The 21,244-nt window shown below is 46.9% G+C and overlaps 1 protein-coding gene across 1 annotated transcript in view; it reads left to right on the top strand.

The window, feature by feature from the left end:
* Positions 1-21,244, top strand: part of Ptprn2 (protein tyrosine phosphatase receptor type N2) — a 725,488-nt gene that overhangs the window by 71,278 nt on the left and 632,966 nt on the right. The gene's annotated exons all lie outside the window — the stretch shown is intronic.

Raw genomic sequence — 21,244 nt, 5'->3', positions numbered from 1 at the left:
GTTCCGGGCAGTTTGCTGTTTGAACTAGAGGACGGGTGGAGATGATGCTGGAAGGTCACAGTTCTATGTTTCAGAGTGAGACTGGGCATGTAGTGGCCCGCTAGAACCCCAGGCAGGTTGGGGAAGCACACATTCTTTCTTCTCAGCTTACTGCCTGCCTGTGTTTAGCTTATGCGAGAGGAAGGGAAGCTTTATCCTACTGCTGCTGCTGATTCTGAGCTGGCACAGGTGCCCTTGTACTCCCTGCAGAGTGATGGGTGCCCTATGTGATACTTGATTTTCAGTAAAGGCACCAGATTTGGGGACAGGTCCAGGCCAAGCTTTTCCTTGAGTGCAGGTGTCAAGCTTTGCCTGTGCTGAAACACTAAACCGAGTGCTTCAGAGCCATGCAGAGGACCAGCCCTGTGGCCTAGATCAGGAAGGTGGGGAGAACTGTACGTGCGTCTGAGCTGGCAGCGAGAGCCAGCAGGGAAGGACAAGAGCTGGCCCTGGGAAGGAAGGAGAGCAGGATGCCAACTGTCCCCAGCCCTGGTTTGTGCTTGCTTTCTGCAGGGAGATTTCTGTGCTGAATCAGGCCAGGACCATGCGGCTTGGCTGGCAGGACCCTGCTGCCCCGAGCTGGACTTTGTGCTGCTTTGGGGAAGATAGCATTAAGTAGATTATCTTAAAGTATCTTCTCAGCCTGGACCCATCAAACTCTGATGATGAAGGACCCAGTGTGTGTGTGTGTGTGTGTGTGTGTGTGTGTGTGTGTGTTCAGTCTAACCAGAGACACAGCACTAATGACAGCAGACACAACTGTCTCCCTTCCCTCAGCAGAAAGCAAGTCTGGAAGCCAGCCCAGAATCATTCTTCCGTTTATTTTCTTCCCTAACTCCAGCTTGCCTTCCTAACCTTCAGTGATAGATACATTATTACGATAATGGCCTTCTATTCTTTGGGAAAGAAAGGCAATTTAAATGTAAATATGGATATTCATGCCTTGGTGTGTGGGAACAGACAGTATTTGACACCTTTTTTCTAGTGCAGCCAGGTCTGGGAAGTGGCAAGGCAGGCTGTCCAAGTGTGGCAGGCCAGCCTGGTGTTTGCTGTGGCTGACTGGCTGATGGGAGTCACAAGAAACATAACATCCTGTTGCTGCTGGCCTGGATTTACTGTTGTCATGGTGACTGTATAATTCATCCTGCTAGCTGGTAGAGCAGAGAGGTGTGGCCAGTCTCAGTGAGGATGGACAGGTGGCCGTGGGCAGGGTGTGGTTTCATTCACCGCTCCTTTTCTCGGGATAAGGTGGGACGCACAATCTTATTAGCTCATCGTGTAAAGATTATAGTATTTTAAATGAAACAAAAAACAATTAAAATGCCTGGATGGAATGAGATAATTTATAAAGAATGGGGAGAGTTAAACATAGTTGATTTATACCTCTTTCCTTAAAAAGAAGAAAAGCAAAGGGAACTGAAAGGCTGGGATCTCAGCTCAGCAGCAGAGACCCGCCTCAGATGCGCAAGGCTCTGGGTTTGATTTTCAGTGTTACGAAAACAAACAAATAAACAAACACACCCACACAAGCACCACAGCAACAAAACAGACATTAGCAGGAATCTGGGGACCTAGAGGGGATGTGAAATGGCTCTTTGCTGGGGAGAGAGTATGGCAGCTCATTAGAAGTTAAGTAAGGGTATGGTTTGGTAATCCTGCTTGTGAGCATACATCCAAAAGAACTGACTTGTGAGCATTTACTCCGAAGAACTCCCAGCAAAGGCTCGAAGAAGTATGTACACACCTCTGGGCACTACAGACTTGCCATTAATAACCCCCAAGTGAAAACAGTCAGAGTCTGTCCCTTGGTGCCAGTAGGGCTATCACTGACACACAGACATGGTGCTCTGTAAAATAAGCCAGTCGTGGGAAGAGAAAAACGACGAGCGATTTTTACCTTCCCTGACTCTTAGAGTACTAGGTTCATGGCGGGAGTCGGCATCTGGAGGTGGGAGCTGTGGAGTTGTCAGCTCTTGCAGGGCATCCGTTTCGGAGAAGAGAAAGTTCTAGAGACGGCTTGTGTCGATGACTACGTTAATGGCTGTGTTCTCGGTGCCACTGACCCTTGAACATGGTTGGGTTGGTAAACGTCACAGCACGAGCGTATTATTACCAACGTGTACGGCAGCTCTTTTATCGTTATGGTAAAATAATAGAAAAGGAAGCTTACTTTGGCTTGTGGTTTTAGGGGCTTTTGGATCACGTCAGTGGTTCTCAACTTGTCGGTTGTAACTCCAGGATATTTTCATCACAATTCATAATGGTGTCAAAATTTCATTTATGGTATAAATAATTCTGCGGTTAGGGGGTCACCGTAAACTGAGGAAGTGTATTAAAGGGTTTGTACATTAGGAGGATTGGGAACCAATGATCCACGGTCAGCTGTCCCCACTCCTTTTGGCACAAGGGAGGCAGAACATGAAGGGAAGAGAGTACAGGGGAGCAAAGCTGCCCACCTCATGGTAGATGGGAAACTGAAGGAGTTGGAACACGGTGCACACTTCAAAGCTGACCCCGGAGCCATTTCCCACCAAGCCCCTCATTTTTATTTCTACCGCCTCTCAATAATGCCATGAAATTACAAATTTTATCTACATTGATCAACTCATCGATTAGGTCGGAGTCCTTGGGATCCAAACATTTCTCAGCGATAACCTCTATCACGTGGGACTAATCTTAATCCCATGGGTGTGTTGGGTGACACTGTGCAAACCACAATCTCCAACAATCAAAAGAACTGAGAAATATAAACTCCGAAACATTACTAGACCATTAAAGGAAAAACTGAAAGTGTTCTGAGTATTTTGCCATCCTGGAGTGGGCTTCGGAAAATGGAGTTTAGATTAGTCACATGGTATTATTCCTCAGCGTGAGGAAAATCAGCTTCGAAAGACTTGGAAGTGGGTCTTCTTCCAGAACTTGTAACTTTGAATGGTGCATGTTCAGAAACTAGACAGTATGTCCTAAAAAGGAATTCCAAGGGCATGAAACAGCTAAAGCAAATTTGGAAAGATTGAAAAACAATGCTCATGTCATATCAGTGGCTCACTGAAGTGTCTCAGGGCTCTAGATATGCATTCTAAGAAAGTACTCCACAGCCCAAAGTATTAAAGGAATCTTCCAGCACACATAATTCTTTACAATGATGGCTATGCTAATTCTAGACATTCTAGTGGATGTACCGTGACTATTAAAATAAGAACAATTTTTAAGAAAAGGTTACTGTTTACATACGTATGCATGTTTTACCTGCATGTATGTCTGTGCAGTGCATACATGCAGTGCCCACAGAGACGAGAAGAGGGCGATGGATCCCCCAAGGACAGGAGTTACACACAGTTGTGAACCACCACAGGGGCTGGGAAACAAACTCAGGTCCTCTGGAAGAGCAGTGGGTGCTTTTAAATACTTTGCCATCTCCGCAGCCCCAGACAATACTTTTATTTTTTAAAAATTTATAGTTACTTTTCTTGTTGCTGTGCCCAAACATCCAACAAGAAGAAAGTAGGTGATGAAGGGTTTAACGCTGTGGCTGTCCCTTTAAAGTACATCATGACATCATCATTACAGGAGGTGGCTGGTCCCCGTCCCACAGAACAGAGCTGCCTAAAGTCAGGGTAGGTCTTACTACCTCAGTTAGCCTCACCTAGAAACTCCATCACAGATGTGCCCAGAAGTTTGCTTTGTAGGTGATTGTAGATCTGGTTGTTGGCAGTCAGTATTTACCATGCACTTCTGTTCAATCCATGATTCAAATATTAGGTAGGCATTAGAAACAGACAGCACAGAGTGCAGCACTCTAAGGGGGACCCATTCAATATGGTGACGGCTGTGCAGAGGGATGGGAAGGGCTTAGAGGCACGGGCTGAGCTCCAGATCCTTATCTGGGTAGTCAGTTACTTTCCTCGTATGTTTTCATTCCTTTCAAATGTTTTCTTACAGACATTTATGGTTATGGTGCTTAAGATTCTAAGGAAGAGTAATTGTGATAAAAATAATATATTAACAGGTACACAGATGCAGTTCATTTGGTGACCTTTGAGCCTGCCCCTTCTAACCAGCTACCTAATACCCGAGTGTTTAACATAAACAGTTAGCAAAATGTGGTTCCACTTTATGGGTACAGAACCAGCGGGCACTTCCCTCTCAATAGTCAGGGTACTTAAAAACGAATAGCCCTGTGCTCACTTTGGCAGGGCTAAAATTCAAATGGCACAGAGAAGATTAGCATGGTTCCTGTGCTAACATGAAGCACTCCGTGTTTTAAAAAAAGAAAAGAGAAGAAAACAGCCGCCTCCTCCCAGTGGCCCTGTGCCACACAGGTGCTGGAAATGCCTGGCTCGTTGAGTGGAGGGCGTTGGAAAATTCCATCCGAAAGGTCACACTGACTGTTGGGCCATGGCTGGCTTTTACTTCATTTGTATTCTGCTCCAGCAAGCAGGGAGGGCCCTCAGCTGAAGAAGGTATTTACTGCAAAAGGCTGAGTGAGTCATCAAAGGAGTGTGAAGGGAGAGAGGGAACTGGAAAAAACTGCCTGGAGATTAACACCAAACAAGACAGCTAGCAGAGGAAGACTGGAAACAGAGCGTGCACTGCACACAGCCCTAGAAATCTGTTGGACGAGAAAGTGGGGAGCCTATAGAAGACAATGCCCACTTCCATTCTTCAAGTACTTTTTTATTCATTCATTCATTTATTATGCTGAATAAACTATTTCTATTCCAGGACTCACTTAAAAGGGCATGACCTCTCCCCCTCTCCCCAATCTTCCCTCCTGGTGGCTGACGGGATTTCTACCTCAAGTGTACTGTGTTTTCTCTTAAATTCTAATAAAATTGTCCACAAGTTTCCTTTTGAGTCTGTTTCTAACTTCTTTTATTTATTTCTTTTTTCTTTTTTCTTTTTTCTTTTTTTCCAGAGCTGGGGACCGAACCCAGGGCCTGGCGCTTGCTAGGCAAGCGCTCTACCACTGAGCCAAATCCCCAACCCCTCTAACTTCTTTTATTAATGAAGCCAAGAATACCCAAAGACACACGTCATTTCCCTGATAACAAATGTTTGTGTACCTGGGTAGAAGAAACTATTTTTTTTGTCATTGTTAATGAAAAGACACAGCTCACCTTGGGATAAGAGAGTTTTTTTTTTTTTGTTTTTTTTTTTTTTTTTTTTGGGGGAATGTAGTTTAAAAGGTCACAGAGAGGAAACACAGATTTTATTACCCTGAACCCTATAATCCAATGTGAAGGCATTTTAATGGTTTTACAGAACAAAGACAGTTATAAAGTAAGGCCAGTTTAAAATACACTGGTGGTTTATAGTGAGGCAGTTACAGCCAGATGGGGGAGGTGTTTCTATAGGCCTCAGACGCTATCTGATGTCATTCTTAGCTTTTGAGTCGGTGGAAGCTGGTGATACATTAATAGATTTCAAAGATGTGCATATTATCAAAGGAAGGTAAGACACAGAAGTGAGCAAGAGCTAGCTGTTGTAGGGCTAAAGCTAGCCCACGGTTAATTAGCCCCTGGGCCTGTAAGTTTTAACCTCTCTACATCACTGCAGCTCTGATCAGCCGGTCTTTACAGACACAACTTCTTTCCAGGAATTCTTGTTGATGTCACCCACCCCTGGGTCATGGCTGAAACCAGTGTGCTAGGGGGAAAGTAAACGCGTGTGTTTAATGTTAGTTTTACCTGGCCCAAGAGCCTTCAGAAGTGAACACAGGGACAGGAAGTGCTCTATTTCATGGCAGGACCAAAGGGTTCTGAGCTCCGGTTTCCAAGATGCAGGGTTTATAATCTACTGCCTTGGTTTTAAAAGAAAATTAGGAAACATGATTGGTTGAGGAAGGTGCATTTGGGAAACATTGTTTCTTGAACACTGCAGTTTGTAGAAAGCCTCGAGACAAAGGCCAGAGATAGTGCCTTTCTGGGAAGGAGATAAAAGAGGGAGGGAGCTTAGAAACCAGGGGAAGAAGGATCAAGAGTAAGCAGAGCACAGTTGTTATTAGAAATTCTAGAGTCAGGGGTTGGTCAGTGCCAGTAGAGAGGATCACCCGTTCCCAAAAAACACGTGGAGAAGGCAAGTCTGGTGGTTAATATTCGTTGCAAACTGAAAGGATTTAGAATCCCCATGGAAACACAACCGCGTCTATGAGGATAGTTTCAGAAAAGTTTAACTGAAGGCAGACTGGCTCTGAATGTGCACGGCACCATTCCTTGGGCTGGAGTCTTGGACTAAATAGAGAGAGAGCCAGACGAGCACCATTCATCTTCCTCAGCTTCCCGACTGTGACCACGCTCCTGCCTGTTGGGGTTTAAATCTCGGCCCGCGTCCAGACGGAACACGCCAAACCAACATGGTTCCACGTGGAAAGGTTTAATGAGAGAAGAAGAGGAGAGGAGAGGAAAGGCCAGCCATGAGCACGTGGAGGGAAGGAGGGGGTGGGTAGGTGGATAGGGAGAGAAGGGACAAACGGGAGAAGGCAAGAGAGCAGAAGAGAGAGGACGAGCAAGAGCAAGAAGAGGGGCCAAGCAGCCCCTTTTATAGTCAGGCATACCTGGCTGTTACCAGGCAACTGTGGGGCGGAGCATACCTGGCTGTTGCCAGGTAACTGTGGGGGTGGAGCTTAGACAGAATACCAACACTACCAGCATGCCTTACCCACTAGGATGAACTGTATCCCCCTCCAACTCTAAGCTAAAACAAGCCCCTTGTCCGGGGCCAGCGAGACGCTGTTCTTGTGCAGGACATGGCACTTACATTGTGGCTAACAACCTTCTGTAAAATTCAAGTTCCAGGTATCCAATACCTTCTTTTGACTTCTATGGGCACCACATGCCCGCAATAAACAGACATGGATATATACGTGAGCAAGAACACCAGGCACACATACATTAAAATAAATAAATCTAAAAAGAGTAAATAAACCAAGCCCCCTTCTTTTATGCTGCTTTTTAAAAGTCAGGTTTTTAGTCACAGCAATAAGAAAAGTAACAGTTGATCCTTTAGACCAGCACAGGAGACAGGCCCACCGAGCATCCCAGGGGAACCACCAGGAGGGGTAACTAGGGCTCTGCCTGCAGTGTAAGGCAGTGTTCTGGGAAGGAGCTGGGGACCTCTGTACCTGTTTGGTTAAGGTGGCTTTCTTTGTGTGCACATGAATGAAGGCGGTTGGTATTGGTGGTGTGAGGTCCTAGGAGGTCAGTGTGAGTCACTGCCCTGACTCCCAGTTCACAATCATCACAGTGCAAATAAAAAAGGACCTTCCTGGTTGGTTAGTGTTCGGTCCTGGACAAAGGTTCTGGTTCCAGAGCACAGCTCTGCAGTGTCTGTCACAGTACTTCCCTGTTCATTTTTTTTCTGATTTCTTGTCAATGGCCTTCTCACCATGAACTGGAAAAGTTCAGGACAATACTTATTTCTGTGCCTTAAGCCTAAAAACCAACACAAACAAAGCTAGGGACTGAGGCTCCTTCCCCGTGTTCAGTTCCCTGAGGGCTTGTCCTAGTCAAGAGTGCTAATCCCTGATCAAAAGTAACCGGAGAGGAAAGGGTCTATCTCGCATCCATGTTCACAGCATAGTGTGTCATCAGAGGAAGTCAGGGCAGGAAGCTGGAGGCAGGAGCTGAAGTGGGAGCCAAGAGAGACTGCTGCTTACTGGCTTTTCCCCTGAGGCTTTCTCAGGCTGCTTTCTTAAAGAACCCAGGACCACCAATCTAGGAGTGGCCCTGCCCACAACGGACTGGGCCATCCACCATCAATCATTAATTAAGAAAATGCCCGACATGCCTTGCCCATAGCCCAATCTTATGGAAGCATTTTCTCAATTGAGGTTCCCTCCTTTTAAATGATTTTTGTCAAGTTGACATAAAAGTAACCAGGACAGGACCCAAGCAAGGAGTCAGTGCATTTTAACAAAAGCAGCCTTTAAGTCTCTGTCTCCTAATGATATATTTGTATGAAAATGTCACAATGAGACCCATTGTTATATGCTAATGTTGACACAGAAACAGCTTTCACCTCAAAGAGAATAAGGGATAGTTTATTTTGGACTCAGCCATGAGCGACCACACCCCAAAAGCACAGATTCATGTTCTCGCTAACACCAGGTCACATTCCAATGGTAACACTTTCAGAACTGTTTTGTTACAAACTGTAACTTTTGTTTTATGTGTATGCCTGTTTGCCTGCATGGATGCCTGTGAAATACTTGTATGCCTGGTGCCCAGGACAGAAGGGGAATTTCCAGCCTGGGATTGGAGTTACAGATAGTTGTGGGCTGCCACATAGGTGCTGGGAATTGAACCCAGGTCCTCTGGAAGAACAACTAGTGCTCTTAACCACTGAACCATCTCTTCAGCTCACTGTTTAATTATATTTTTATAGTAATAAAGAGAAGCATAAGTCAAGATATTTATTATATTGATGAGACGACCAGGTGCGTTCGTCACAGCAAAGGAGGGAGGAAGTCTGGGCTGCAGGCTTCTGATGCTGTCTCATGGCATCCTCAGTCTCTGGGTTGTGAAAGCCAGTGCTCTGATAGCATATTTCAAGTTCCAAGAAGCCTTACCTAAAGGTTATAGAATGTGAAGTCATAACACACAGGTGGTCAAGGGACTGAAGAGAGTTCAAGATAAGTTGTCACCAGGCCCTGGACCTGCCATATTCTCACCTCTCCAACCACAGGTGTTTTTAGCGTCATTGTTTGTAACAGGGGTTTGGCTCCCCCCATCCCTAAACCCCTTCCCTGGAGAACCTCAATTCATACTCACTAAAAAACAAAACACAGAACAGGACTGGGGTAGATGGTTTGGTGACATTAAGACAAGGGTTTAGATCTCCAGAACACATGTAACAGCTGGGCACAGTAGATCTTTCCTGTAACCTCAGGGTGTGTGTGGTGCTAAGGGTGACAGAAGGATTCCAGGGGTTTTTTTGGATAGCCAGTCTAGCTGAAACCACAAGCTTCAAGCTCACCGAGAGACCTTGCCTCAAAACAAACAAACAAACAAACAAACAAACAAACAGTGGACCTTTCACACATATGTATAGTACACATTCGTGCATACCCACACACACACACACACACACACACACACACACACACACACACATACACACACACACACACAGACACACACAAACGCACACACATTCACAAAAACACATTCACACACTCCTACACATTCATGGACACACACACTCACATACGGACACACACACTCACACAAACACAAGCAAACTCATACACACACACATACACCACACTCACACAATACACTCAGACTCACACACACTCATATACACAGAGTCACACACACAAAACACACACAGGAAGAACAAAGCAAAGTGTAGACGTTGTGTAGATAAGAGTGAGTTCATTTAAGAAGCCCGTCCTAACATGTGAGATGTTGCCTCTGTTATTAGCATGGAAAGTTTGTTACATTTTTACAAATTATGCTGTTACAGAGACAGGTTTTGTATTTTGTTCTCCCTTTAATCAAATTCTTGGTCCATTTTCAACAGAAGACATCTGAGGGATTTTAGCGGATGGTGGATGTATAAATCTCCACCTGTTCTGGGCCTGGCAGGGTTCTGTGTCCCTGGGTCCATCCTCTTGATACATACGTAGCAGAAACCTTTTGCACCTTTTCTTTGGCAGTCAGCTTCAAGCTTGGTTCCTGCAAGTCTGTGGAGCAAACATTTTGTTTTCAAGAGAAAAGGGTAACATCAGACAGTGGAACGAGAGGCATGAGTATCTTTGCTTTGAATTCGGAATCTCCATCTGTTCTGTCAGAGCCCCAGCCCATTCTCAGCCTGAGATCACCATTATGCTACTGGACCTACAGTGAAGTGGGCATTCAGTAAGGTGTGTGACTGAAGGGAGCCGGCAGTTGGAAGATGGTCTGATGGCAGCTTCTGTTGGAAGAAACCTGGGAATTCTAGCTTTGTGTGTTTCAGTTGTTTGCTCAAACGCCAGTGTGCAGAGTTTGGGGGCAGCGTGCCCTGAACCCTGCCAGCATAACTATTGAGTGCAGTTGCCAAAATCATGTTCCAGAATCACCCAAGAAAAGCTCAGGAGTGAGACCATTTGTGATCTCGAAAGCCACAGATCCTTGGCTGACAAAGGGCTTCCCCGAAGGTCCTATCCCTGTCCCTGGGAGTAGCAGACTCAGTTCATTCTGAGGAAATGGCTACTGTGTCCTTGGAATCTGGAAACCCATCCTATTTTTGCCTTATAAATAGGTGGTAAATAATCTCAATGCCACAGGGCTGCCACCACGGTCTTCCCCCACGACACTGGCACAGTGATGGGGCCACATGGACAGTACCCAGAGTCAGCCGCTCACCCCCCTGCACAGAGGGCGTAGCTGAGCCTTGCTACTTCGGGACTTAGAGGTTTCACGGCCTCCCGGGCTCCAGGCACCTTCTGATCACATAGGAGAGATTTGAATCCTGCTCTCAATACTCTTCTCCAGCCGACTGTGTTTCTTCACAGCCTCTCAGCTGTCAAATTAAAATTTCTTACTGTTTTGTTTTTCAGTAAAACAGAATAGCCCCAGCCACACTTTGCGTAACCTGGTAAATTGCAGGAGCACTCAACAGACCCAGTTGTGGCTGATACATTTGAAAATGAAAAGAAACAGCTACTCCAGAGGCTCTACATCCCTGCCACCTCAAGAAGGCTGTAGAGAGAGCAGGAGCAAGGTGACCCTGCTCAGTCTGCCTGAGGACGAACTGGGCGGGCATGTCTCTTAATTGGGTACTCAGAGCCCATCTACAGCCTCTGAGGACTGACTTGACCACGTGTTTGGGTTACAGCAAGTCTCCTCACAGACACCTCCAAGGTGAGAGACAGAGATCCTCAAGTCGGGTCCTGATCCCTCCAGATGAAGTTTGTACCTGATCTGTTCCATCTCAGACCTGTGTTCCTCCGCTGAGTGCCACAGCAGGCTACACGCAGAGATGAGTGAGGCAGGAACAGGTCGGCACAGACCCGGCTCTCCTCAGCTTCTTTCCTGTTTCCAAGCAAATAGCCACTGCCCTCAAAGAATGCCCAGGGTGGCCCTGACTGCCTGTCCAGCAGCTGTTCCTTTTTATACATAGTATCAGTGTCCATAGAAGACTAGCTCTCCTTCTTCCGGAAGAGGGGTAGAGCTTAGGTGAGAGATCTCTCTGGGTCTAGTGTCTCTCATAGCTCCTCAGGTATCTCCTGGACTAGGTAGCATGCAAAGCCCTAGGACCTTGGCACCGAGACAAGTTCGTGTAGTGTAGCAAATTGCAAGCGTCAGAGCGCAAGTTGCTCTTGAAGATAAAGTATGGGCACTGAGAACTCTGTTTGTTAACCTGCAGGGCCCTGGTTTTAAGAGTTGCTTGAGTTTGTAACAAAATAACCTGTCAAAAGCAACATAAAGGGGGAGTTTATTTTGGCTCAGAGCTTGAGGACACACCCTACTGTGGTAGAGAGTGTAGTGGAGAGCCACAGTGGCAGTAGGAATGGGGGCTGACTGGGCACCCTGTGGCCCGAGTCAGGAAAGCAGAGGAGGCAATGCCAGTGCTCCAGTACTTTCTCCCTTTTCTCTCAGTCTGGGACCGCAGCCCATGGGAGAGTCCCACCCACCTTCAGGATGAGTCCTCCTTCCTCGGTAAAACTCCCTGGAAACCCTCCCATGTCCGGAGGTATGTTTCCACTGAAATTCTAAATGCAGTGCAGCCTTACAAAAGTGTAGCCAGTAAGTACAGTTATGATCATGGTGGCCAGTGAAACAGTTGTTCATGCTGGAGAGCACTGCGTTAGGGACTCCCCGGGCATTATGTAGTCTAGCTCACTCAGGGTCAGACGCTATAATAGAAGAGAAGAGTGCTAATAGAAGAGCACTAATAGAAGAGCGCTAATAGAAGAGCGCTATTAACCACATCCTCATCCCCACAAAGGCGAATCTTGAGGATGGCACTCCTTGTCCTCAGGTTACTCTTAGGGGCGGGGGTTGGAAGGATACCAGCACAATAGAATTCAGTCCTGACCTTGGCCAACGCTCTTTCCCCTGCTGTTGGAGCTTTGAGTAGATCACACCGTGACACACTCATTTTGGTAGTAACTTTGGTCTCCATCTTCCCCTGTAGGTATCATGCAGAGCCCTGTCCTTTCTGGTTCCTTCCCTGCCGTGTGTTCTCAGACGAGAAGGCCTGAGGACAGTCTGAAACCATGGTCATCTGGAAGCTACCAGGGCATAGCAGAAAAGCTTCCGGGGATGGGCAGACTTTCCATCCTTATCAGAAACCCCTTGTCTGCAGAGAGCCAGCAGTGAGGAGACACTGGGGCCTGGGCACATATCTACCCCATAGCAGGGTGTCTGGTCTATTCTCAGCCAACAGTAGATGCTTTTTGAAGGGCTGGTATCTGACAGAAACAGGTGACCTACCCCACTCCAGACTTAGGCCCTTGTCCAGGTGCTACTGTCTTCTTGGAGCCATTCTGCCCACCTGACTCCTAGCAGCCACCACCTCTTTCCCTGCCCAGCTGGTACAGGCAGGATGTAGTCAGGCACTTCTGTCTGTCTCTGACTGTCTGAGCAGTTAGTATTGGCTGAGGTGCGCAGAGCATCCCGCCTAGGACTGCTTATTTTCTGCCCTTAGAAAGGCTTTTGTGCAGGGGCAGAGCCTCAGGTCTGTTCCCAGGCACACGGAGGTGCATGCATGTAGAGGGAATATGTTATGGGATTTTAGAGATTTCTGCAAGTCTGTCACCTCTATAGTGAATCTGGCATCCTTCGTAAGGTGACTTCTTGGTATTCTCTTACTAGCAGGAGAGGGAAGCAAGGGCTGACTTTATAAAAAGAAAATGTCGGTCATCAATATATTCTCCTTCAGGTTTATCATGGACAACTTAAAAGCAAACTATGCAAATGTGTCTATGCTCTCATTCAAAGGGAAACTGTTTGCTGTGTGCACTGGCGGACTGTCTTTTGTGCACATGACTGTAGATGATGTTAGGCACCACGTCCTGGGATGTGTTGTTACAGATCCTGGTGCACTCACTAGTCCCTGTGCTGCCCTCCCAGCAGAAGCCTGAAGAGCCCAGGTGTGAGAAATAAAGATTATAGTAGCACTGGTGTGACCACCAGCCTGTTCCACTCCTAAATTCCAATTAATCAAACCCAAAAAGGGATGGAAATTAATTACTGAATTAAGCCATGTGAAGCTAAGTCTAATTTGGCATAATAACTGGAAAAGCTCTTTAATTCTGAGCCTCGGCATTAGTTATTGCCTTGATGTGAATTGTGGTAGATTCAGCTCGTTTTAAAACACCCATGACTCATCCCACATGCTCCAGTGGTGAGGACGGCCTGGGCCACTGGGTTCTGGAGACTCTGTGTGTCCCTTCTCTTTCAAGGATGTCTTGTCAGGAGCTTGCTGGGTGCGGGAGAATGGGGGGAGAAGTAGAGGGAACGCAGCCAAGTTCACACCCCCTCTGCTCTTCCTCATCAGTATTTATAGTTCCATGCTGAGGAAGCCATGCCACACAGTGGCATGCTTTATGATTCTCCAGGGTGGTTGGCGGCATCACCACAGAGTGAAACAGATTGCCCTACAGAAGCAGGGTTGCACTCTCTGGTGCCTGCCAGGCTGCCCAGACTACTGTCAGCATGCACCATTCACAGAGCACATACTCACCTCACCTCCCGGCAAATCCTGCACCGTGTGTGTTTCCTTGTACATTCTGGGCTGGCTGTTGGTGGGTTGTGAGCAGTGGAGGGCAATGCCTTCGGTGTTGGCACGGTTGTGACACAGTGACCTCACTGGGGTGGCTTTGTGACAAAATGAGACACGCCAGAGAGATGGTTCTAAAAGGAGGCTCATCCAGGCTCTAAATGCTGCCTAGGTCTTAGGGATCAAGATCTTCCCTAAGCTTGGTATTATGGACAGGACTCTGAGCTCCAGGCGTCTGTGCAATGTGGCCTTGGTTGGTGTCCGATTCTCAAAACTCTTCCGTTGACTGTCTTACCAACACCGTTTCAGATGGTACTGGAGTTTTGTAGGCTCAGTTCCCAGAAACACAACCACATGGTACATGCATTCCGCTTGGATTTTCACATCGCTGTTGCTACTTGTAATAGAATTCACACTACACACACTGCTTTTTTGCATCTCGTACCCTGAAGAAGGCAGAGAAATTGTCAGGAGAGACATGCAATTGACTTTGGCCAACCGGACGTGGCTGTAGACGTATTTGGGAGGAGAGAATCTCAATTGTGGAATTGCCTCTGTCAGATGGCCTCTGGGCATGTCTGTGTGACACAGTCTTGACTGCTAATTGATGTAGGAAGGCCACGTCTGTTGTGGGTAGTGTCATCCCTTCCTTGGCAGGTGACCTCTGCTGTGCAAGAAAGGTAGCTGAGCAGGCGAGGGAGACTGAGCCAGGGAACAGCATTCCCCCATTGCTTCTGTTCTACACTCCTGCCTTGGCTTCCCGCCATGATGGCCTGCATCCTGTGAGGCTTATAAACTCTTTCCTTGCCCAAGCTGTTTTTGGGTGGACCATTTAAACACAGCAACCAGAAGCAAACTAAGGCAGAGTTGGAATATTGCTAAGAAAAGCATAGCTGTGTTGCTTCATGGAAGGACTGTGGAAGCATTTTGGACTTTGGGCTTGGAAAAATATTGAGTGCTTAGAACTTAATGAGGTATTTATGGGAGCTTGTAAGATAAAATGCTGAGAAAAAGCAAGCCACTTCATGCATATGAACTCCCCCCACCCTCGCCATCCCCGTGCCACCCTCAGAGTGTGGGATGACAAGCTGCCTTGTGAATCTCTGTTTTTAGGCAACTCTAGAATGTGTCAGTTGAGAGTTAAGGGACACCCAGGTTAGGGCTACTGCCTGTGACACTCAGCTTCATCTCACTTAATGACTTCCTGCTACTCAACCTTAGGCTGGTTTGTCCTTCAGTCTTTTTTTTTTCTTCGAGTCCAAAAGTCTCTCAAAGGCTCTTTCAAGGTGTCCATGTGACATTTTGTATTAGGGACCTGAGAAAGAGAAACCAGTGCTTCACTGAGACAATGGACTCTGGTTAGCTGGGGCTGAAGGATCAGCTGTGGTTAGTAAGAGACCAGTACCCATCAGGTAAGATCTTCTGGGAAGTGTTTCCTCAGGGTCAGCACATAAAACGTGTGGTCTGTTTCGGGCAATGAGAAGGCTGCACATCAGGCTGATAGCAGTATGTGTAAGAGTCTCCCACGTGGGTTGGTTTTGAAGTCACGAAGGTGTTGTGAGGGCCAGGTGAGGTTTGGTACCGTATGGTAGACCTGGAATTTCACTGAAGAGGGGCCAGGAGAGAACATCAGTGAGAGTACAGCCTCAGTGGTAGTACAAACCCCAGGGTTGAAGGGGTCATGGGGAAAGCAGAAGTCTGGCAAAATGTGGTGGAGTCAACGTCCTTAAAGAAGCCAGGAGAGGCCATTGGAGATGGTGTAGCCTTGGTGGGGGTGGAGACTCCAGAATGTTGGAGATGCAGGACGGTGTGTGGGCTGACCACCACAGCAGCAGGTGTGTAGTAAAAGTCACCTTGAGCCTACAAAATAAGTTGTGTGTGTGTGCACGCATGTATGTGTGTGCATGTGTATGTGTGTGTGCTGTGTGTGCATGTGTGTATGGATGTGTATGTGTGTTGTGTGCAGTATGTGTGCATGTGTATGTATGTGTTGTGTGCATGTGTGTGTATGTGTGTAAGGATGTATGTGTGTGTGTGCCTATGTGGTGTGTGTGTGCGTGTGTGTGTGTGTGTGTGTGTGTGTGTGTGTGTGTGTGTGTGTGTTGTGGATGGCAGAGCCTGAGAAGAGGGACAGCCCAATCCCTTTGGAGCCCAGAAGGTCATTAGCGAGTCCGAGTGCCTTTGATGAAGGTAACTGAGCAAGCCAAGGAGAGCCAGCCAGTAAGCAATATTTCATTCCTTCATAGCGTCTGCCTCAAGCTCCTGTCTTGGCTCCCTCTGAAGATGGACTGGAACCTTCAAGTCAGATAAATCCTGTTCTCCCCCGAGCTGTTCTTTCACAGAGGTACAAAGCCAGCCAGGATGGGGCGAGCCCAGATAGGCAGGCAAGCACTCATTTCTCTCTGCTCCTGACTGTGGTTGTGATGCGAGTACCTAGAAGCTCCTTCTTCCATGGCTCCCCTGTCAGGAGAGACTGCAACCTGAAATTGTGAGCTACGATAAATGCCCTTTCCTCTACGTCACTTATTGGCAGGCTATTTTATCATAGCAACAGAAAAGAGATCAGGAGGTAAGAATAAGCAAATTAGGAATAAGTCTTAAGATTCCCTAGGAAGTACAGGACAGCCTGGAGAGGTAAGCCCACATGTGGTAAAGAGTGACCCAAAAATGGAGTCAGCATGCAGGTGACTGGACCTGGGTAAGCTATGTTCTTAGGAGCAGAGGAGAATTATGGGAGGGATGGAGGCCTGGGAAAAATTCCTGCCCAGTACAATTGCCATGGAGACTATTGACTGAACGTACAGGTGGAGTGTACACTATCTGAGGTCTTTTCTTTAATTAATTATTTTATTTATTTACTCTATCCAAGGTCTTTTCCTTACAGATGCTTCGCTTAGTGAGACCCTGTTCTGGTGAGCTTCCTTAGTTTCTGCAGGGTGCATAAGCAAGAAATAAAACACTCTGGAGGTTTACTTGTGCTGTCTGTCCCTAATACTCATGCTGTGGTCTCACCCAGAAACTGCTCTGATGAAGGAAATGGCCATCTTAATATGAGGTTAAGCTGTGTAACCTTAAATGAGGAGGGAGCTGGTGACCTCACTGACATTTGCAGAGGACTTTGCATGGCCATACATGGGTCACAGTTCAAGACTGTCCTGAACCTCTGTGGCCCAGGATCTCCCTGCTTGCCTCAATGGGATATGGAGAGGAAGTGTTTCCACTCCCTGACTTCCAGGCCTGAGAAATTTGAGAAGCTGTCACGCAACTTCACCAACCCTTTTCCTTTTGCCTCAGTCCTGAGAGCTTTGCAAGGGTAGGTTTCAAGAGGCACAAGATGGTTGGGATCCCACTGCATACCACCCTGTGATCCGGGCTTCTGTGAGTTTCTCAATTTCCCCTCAAAGTTTGACAAAGCCCGGATGTCCTAACCTCCCCACATTCCTTAGGGAATGTCACTGCTCTATGTTGGCAGGACCTTCAAGAGGATGTGACTCTCAGTGCTAGGCTGCCCCCTGCTCCAGGTGCTGGCTGAATGCATACACGGGCGTTTTCTGTCATACATTTTCCATTTTGGCTCTAGTTTCTGGATGAATTTACCCGTATGTCAAATCAGCTCCAAACCCACCAGTTTTAAGCGTGAGGAGATTAGGAGCTATGTAACCACGGAGAAAACTCATTTGCGTGCCTCCCCAGCTTTACCTCAAGCTCCCCCAAAGGCAGGCTCACTCCGATTGTTGCTACTCCCAGCCATACTTCCTCAAGGGATGGTCAGTTACCTGACAGCAGGCTCTCTATGGTCCTTCCAGGGTTCTGAGTTGTCAATCTTCCCATGTATCTGATAGTCATGGTAGCTGTGGTCACAGGAGCTGGAGGGGAGGAGTGTGGACAGGCAGCTCCTGGACCCAGCTCACCGTGTGGACAGCTCTTAGTATCTTCAGATGTGTAACACCTATCTGTGAGACATTTATCTGTTTCTGCATGAGAGTTGAATCAGTTTTCCCACGAAATAGCACATTTAGGAGCGTCTATAGATCTGTGTATCTTCTCTCTCCAGTTAAGTTTTGATATGATTAATGACTAGTGGTACGTGGTCTGCCCTATGGGATTGTGCAAGAGGAGAGAGCAGGGCTAAAAGTCATCCCCCATGGCTGTCTACCTCAGTCTACCTGGCCACTTTCTGCCGAGTCTGGCCTCATTTGTCTAACTCTGGCTGAGTTTGACACCTATCTGGATGCTATCAAGGACATCCTGTTATAAGGTACCAGGCCTGGGTAGCACAAATTAAACAGATTGGCCATCGGGAAAGGTACCTGAGGGTCATCCTAGAGTAGTTCTAGCTTTACAAGTTTTTGGCTTTTGAATGCACAAAACCTTTCTTTTTTTGTTTAAAAAAAATAACAAGATGTTCATAGTCAACTTGTTTTTCAAAAATTAATACTTAAGGTGTGCACACCACTGGTGAGTATTATATCGGTGAGCATTCTTTTGAACGAAGTTTAAATTTTTAATGAGTACACTTCAGGGCCATCTAGACCTCCTGACTCTTCTTAGGACCAGTGTCCCAAAATGTGTTTTGCAGTTTATAAAGCCCCTGTTGCCAGGGAGTAGGGAAACCTTTTCTCCATTCCTCCTGGAGCCTGGTTGCCATGGAGATGGTGCTAGATTACAGAGGAAGGAGGGGCAGGCAGTGCACACTTAGTCTCTCTGATTTTCAGTCTTCCTCCAGGGACGAGGCCCTGGAGGCATGACAGGGTGAGCTAGTGCCTCTGTGGGTACTTGTTTCACCTAAATCCCACCCAGGGCTCGGCTGTAGACACACCTCGACAACGCAGGTCTTTGTAGGAGGCTTTGTGTAGTGCGAGAAGTGGCTTTGTGTAGTGAGAGAAGTGGCTTGCTGCTCTTAAGAAGAACGTTTTGTTTTTGTCGGTGGTATTGTCACTTCTTGAGCCTCTTTTCCATAGGATTATGAGTTATGCTTGCAGCAATACTAGAAAAATCTGTTAAGTCCTTACGTAATTTTGATTCATTTTGCTAAGGGCACTGGAAATGGAGATCACCTAGCTGTTGATATTTTCATCCATGACCAAAAGACTCCATGATTAATGAGTATCGATGTCATAGTTCAGAGCCTCTGCTATTAAAGCAGAACATTACAGTACATGTAGGGACTGAGGATTCTGCCTAGCAGTCTCCTCTGGGCATGTGACTGTCCAGCCTGTGAAGGTCTGGCCAGTGTGTGACAGCTGGCTCTCTGCAGGGTTGCTATAGCCATCCCAATTTAACAGTATGAATCTTCCCACGTGGTGACTTCTAGCCACCATATGACCTCACAGCAGCTGGGGAGGGGGAGTGTACACAGACAGCCTCTGGGCCCAGCACATGCTGTGACTGAGCCGTGGGCATCTCAGATGTGTAGGTACTGTCCGAGGGACATCTGTCTACGGCACCTTTGGAAGTATAGTTCTAAGGGAAGTGGCATTTGTGAACTGTAAGTCAATGGGGGCACTGCCATCTGTGTATCACTCACTCCGAGTTGCTGGCTGAGAGGGTGAGAGCAGGGGTTAAGGTGGAACCCGTTTTAGATTGGCCTGGGTCCCATGTTCCTGGGCTACTCCACAGCTGTCCTAGTACACAACATAGACTATAAGGGTTGATAGGCATCAATCTTACGTGTTCACTGGGTTTTAATATGTATTGTTGTTTAGATTCTGCTACATCGTGAGCTGTGCAGGGTAGGCACGGTCCTCATTTACCAGAGAGCAAACTCTACCTCTTAGATGTTCGTAGTTAGTAAGACACTGGCAGAACCCTAACCCAGACACAAATGATAAGGGATCTTCTGCTTCTTCCTCTGACTAAACTCCCTGCTAGCTTTGCAAAGGCCATAGGGGATTAATGTATGAAAATGTACATGTGTGAGAGTGCATGTGTATGTGTGCATGCATGTGTACGTGTACATGTATGTGTGCATGCATGGGCGTATGTGTACATGCATGTGGCTGTACGTGTGCATGTATGTGTGTGTGTGTCTGTGCATGTTTGTGAAAAATCACAGCAACCTTTACTCTTTTCTTCTGCATTAGTTATGATGTGGCAGAGAGGAGATGATTATTCACATGTTCTGAATTAGTTGCTTTCCTGTTGTGGCAACAGAATTCTGACAAAACAAGTTAAGGAAGGAAGAGGTAGTTTTGACTTAGGGTGAGGATGCACCGTCCACCATGGTAGAGAAGCTGTGGCTGCAGGAGCTTGGTCAGTCAAAAAGAAGTGATGAGTTATTTTGCTTAGCTTTTCTTTTTGCTTTTTATTCAGTCCAAGAATGGTACTGTCCACATTTAGGGCAGATATTCCCAGATCAAATCTAGAAACTTCTTTAAAAGTTGTGGCCAGAGATTGTTTTCAATAATGATTATAAACCACATCAAGTTAGCAATCAGGATTGACTACACAGACTCCTTTAGTGCTTACAAGAAGAGTGACAAGACACACACACACACGCACACATGCACATGCACACGTACAGCCACACACACGCATGTACACACAAAATGCATGCACACATGCATGTACTGATTTACACACACATACACATATGCACAAACACACATGTGCACAGGCACACATACAGGCACACATACACACATGCACATACACATGCATGCACTGATGTGCACCCACACATGCACATACACACACATGCACTCATGCACATGCACACAAGCACAGGCACATTCCCATATATCTCTTCGCATGGATGCATACGCATACACACATGCACACAGGCACATTCACATACACCTCTGCACATGCATGATGCACATACACACATGTACTATCTCCAAGAACAACTGCTGCAGACAGGAATGCAGCAAATTAAAGTGTCTTGTGAGTGTCGTGTGTTATCCTTTTCTCTTGAAAAATGAGTTTGAACAGGTGGAGTGAGTCAGTCCTGACACCTTCGAGGCAGAGAGATCAGCTCACTCAATTGGGAAGTGTTCTTGTTGCTTTAATATTCAGGAGTAAGAGAAATGATTTGTGCTGTGGCAGGTGGGTTGGCCCACTCCCTCACCTCCTTATTCACTTGGCTCAAAATTAGTTGTGTGGACCTTGACACACTGGGCGAGTTCTTCCTCACACTCACACTGTTGTCAGTTGTCAGGAGGGGGCAGGGTGTTTTACTTTTTTGGTTTTTTCTTCTCCTTACAGAAGAAGCAAAACCGATTTTTGTTAGCATAAAACCGGTAGTTCAAAGAAGGAGGGAGATGCCGTTGCCTTGAGCATAGAGGACATCGAAACTTTGGCAGTGGTTCCTGGCTCCTCAAACTCCAAGGTGCCCGAGCAAATTTCTCTGGCCGTTACCCTGGGCCCCATCTGGGCATGCAGGCGTCAGATTGTCAAGGGTGGAGTACCTCGTTTTCGGAGCAGTGTTAAATGGTGAAAGAGTTGGAGGAGCAGGGAATGAATGGAAGTGTCCTAACAGCATTGTCTCCAGGAC

The sequence above is a fragment of the Rattus rattus genome, chromosome 7 (genome assembly GCF_011064425.1).
Source record: "Rattus rattus isolate New Zealand chromosome 7, Rrattus_CSIRO_v1, whole genome shotgun sequence".
Taxonomy (NCBI): domain Eukaryota; kingdom Metazoa; phylum Chordata; class Mammalia; order Rodentia; family Muridae; genus Rattus; species Rattus rattus.
Note: the sequence above shows the minus strand (reverse complement) of the source record. Positions and strands in the feature narration are given on the sequence as shown.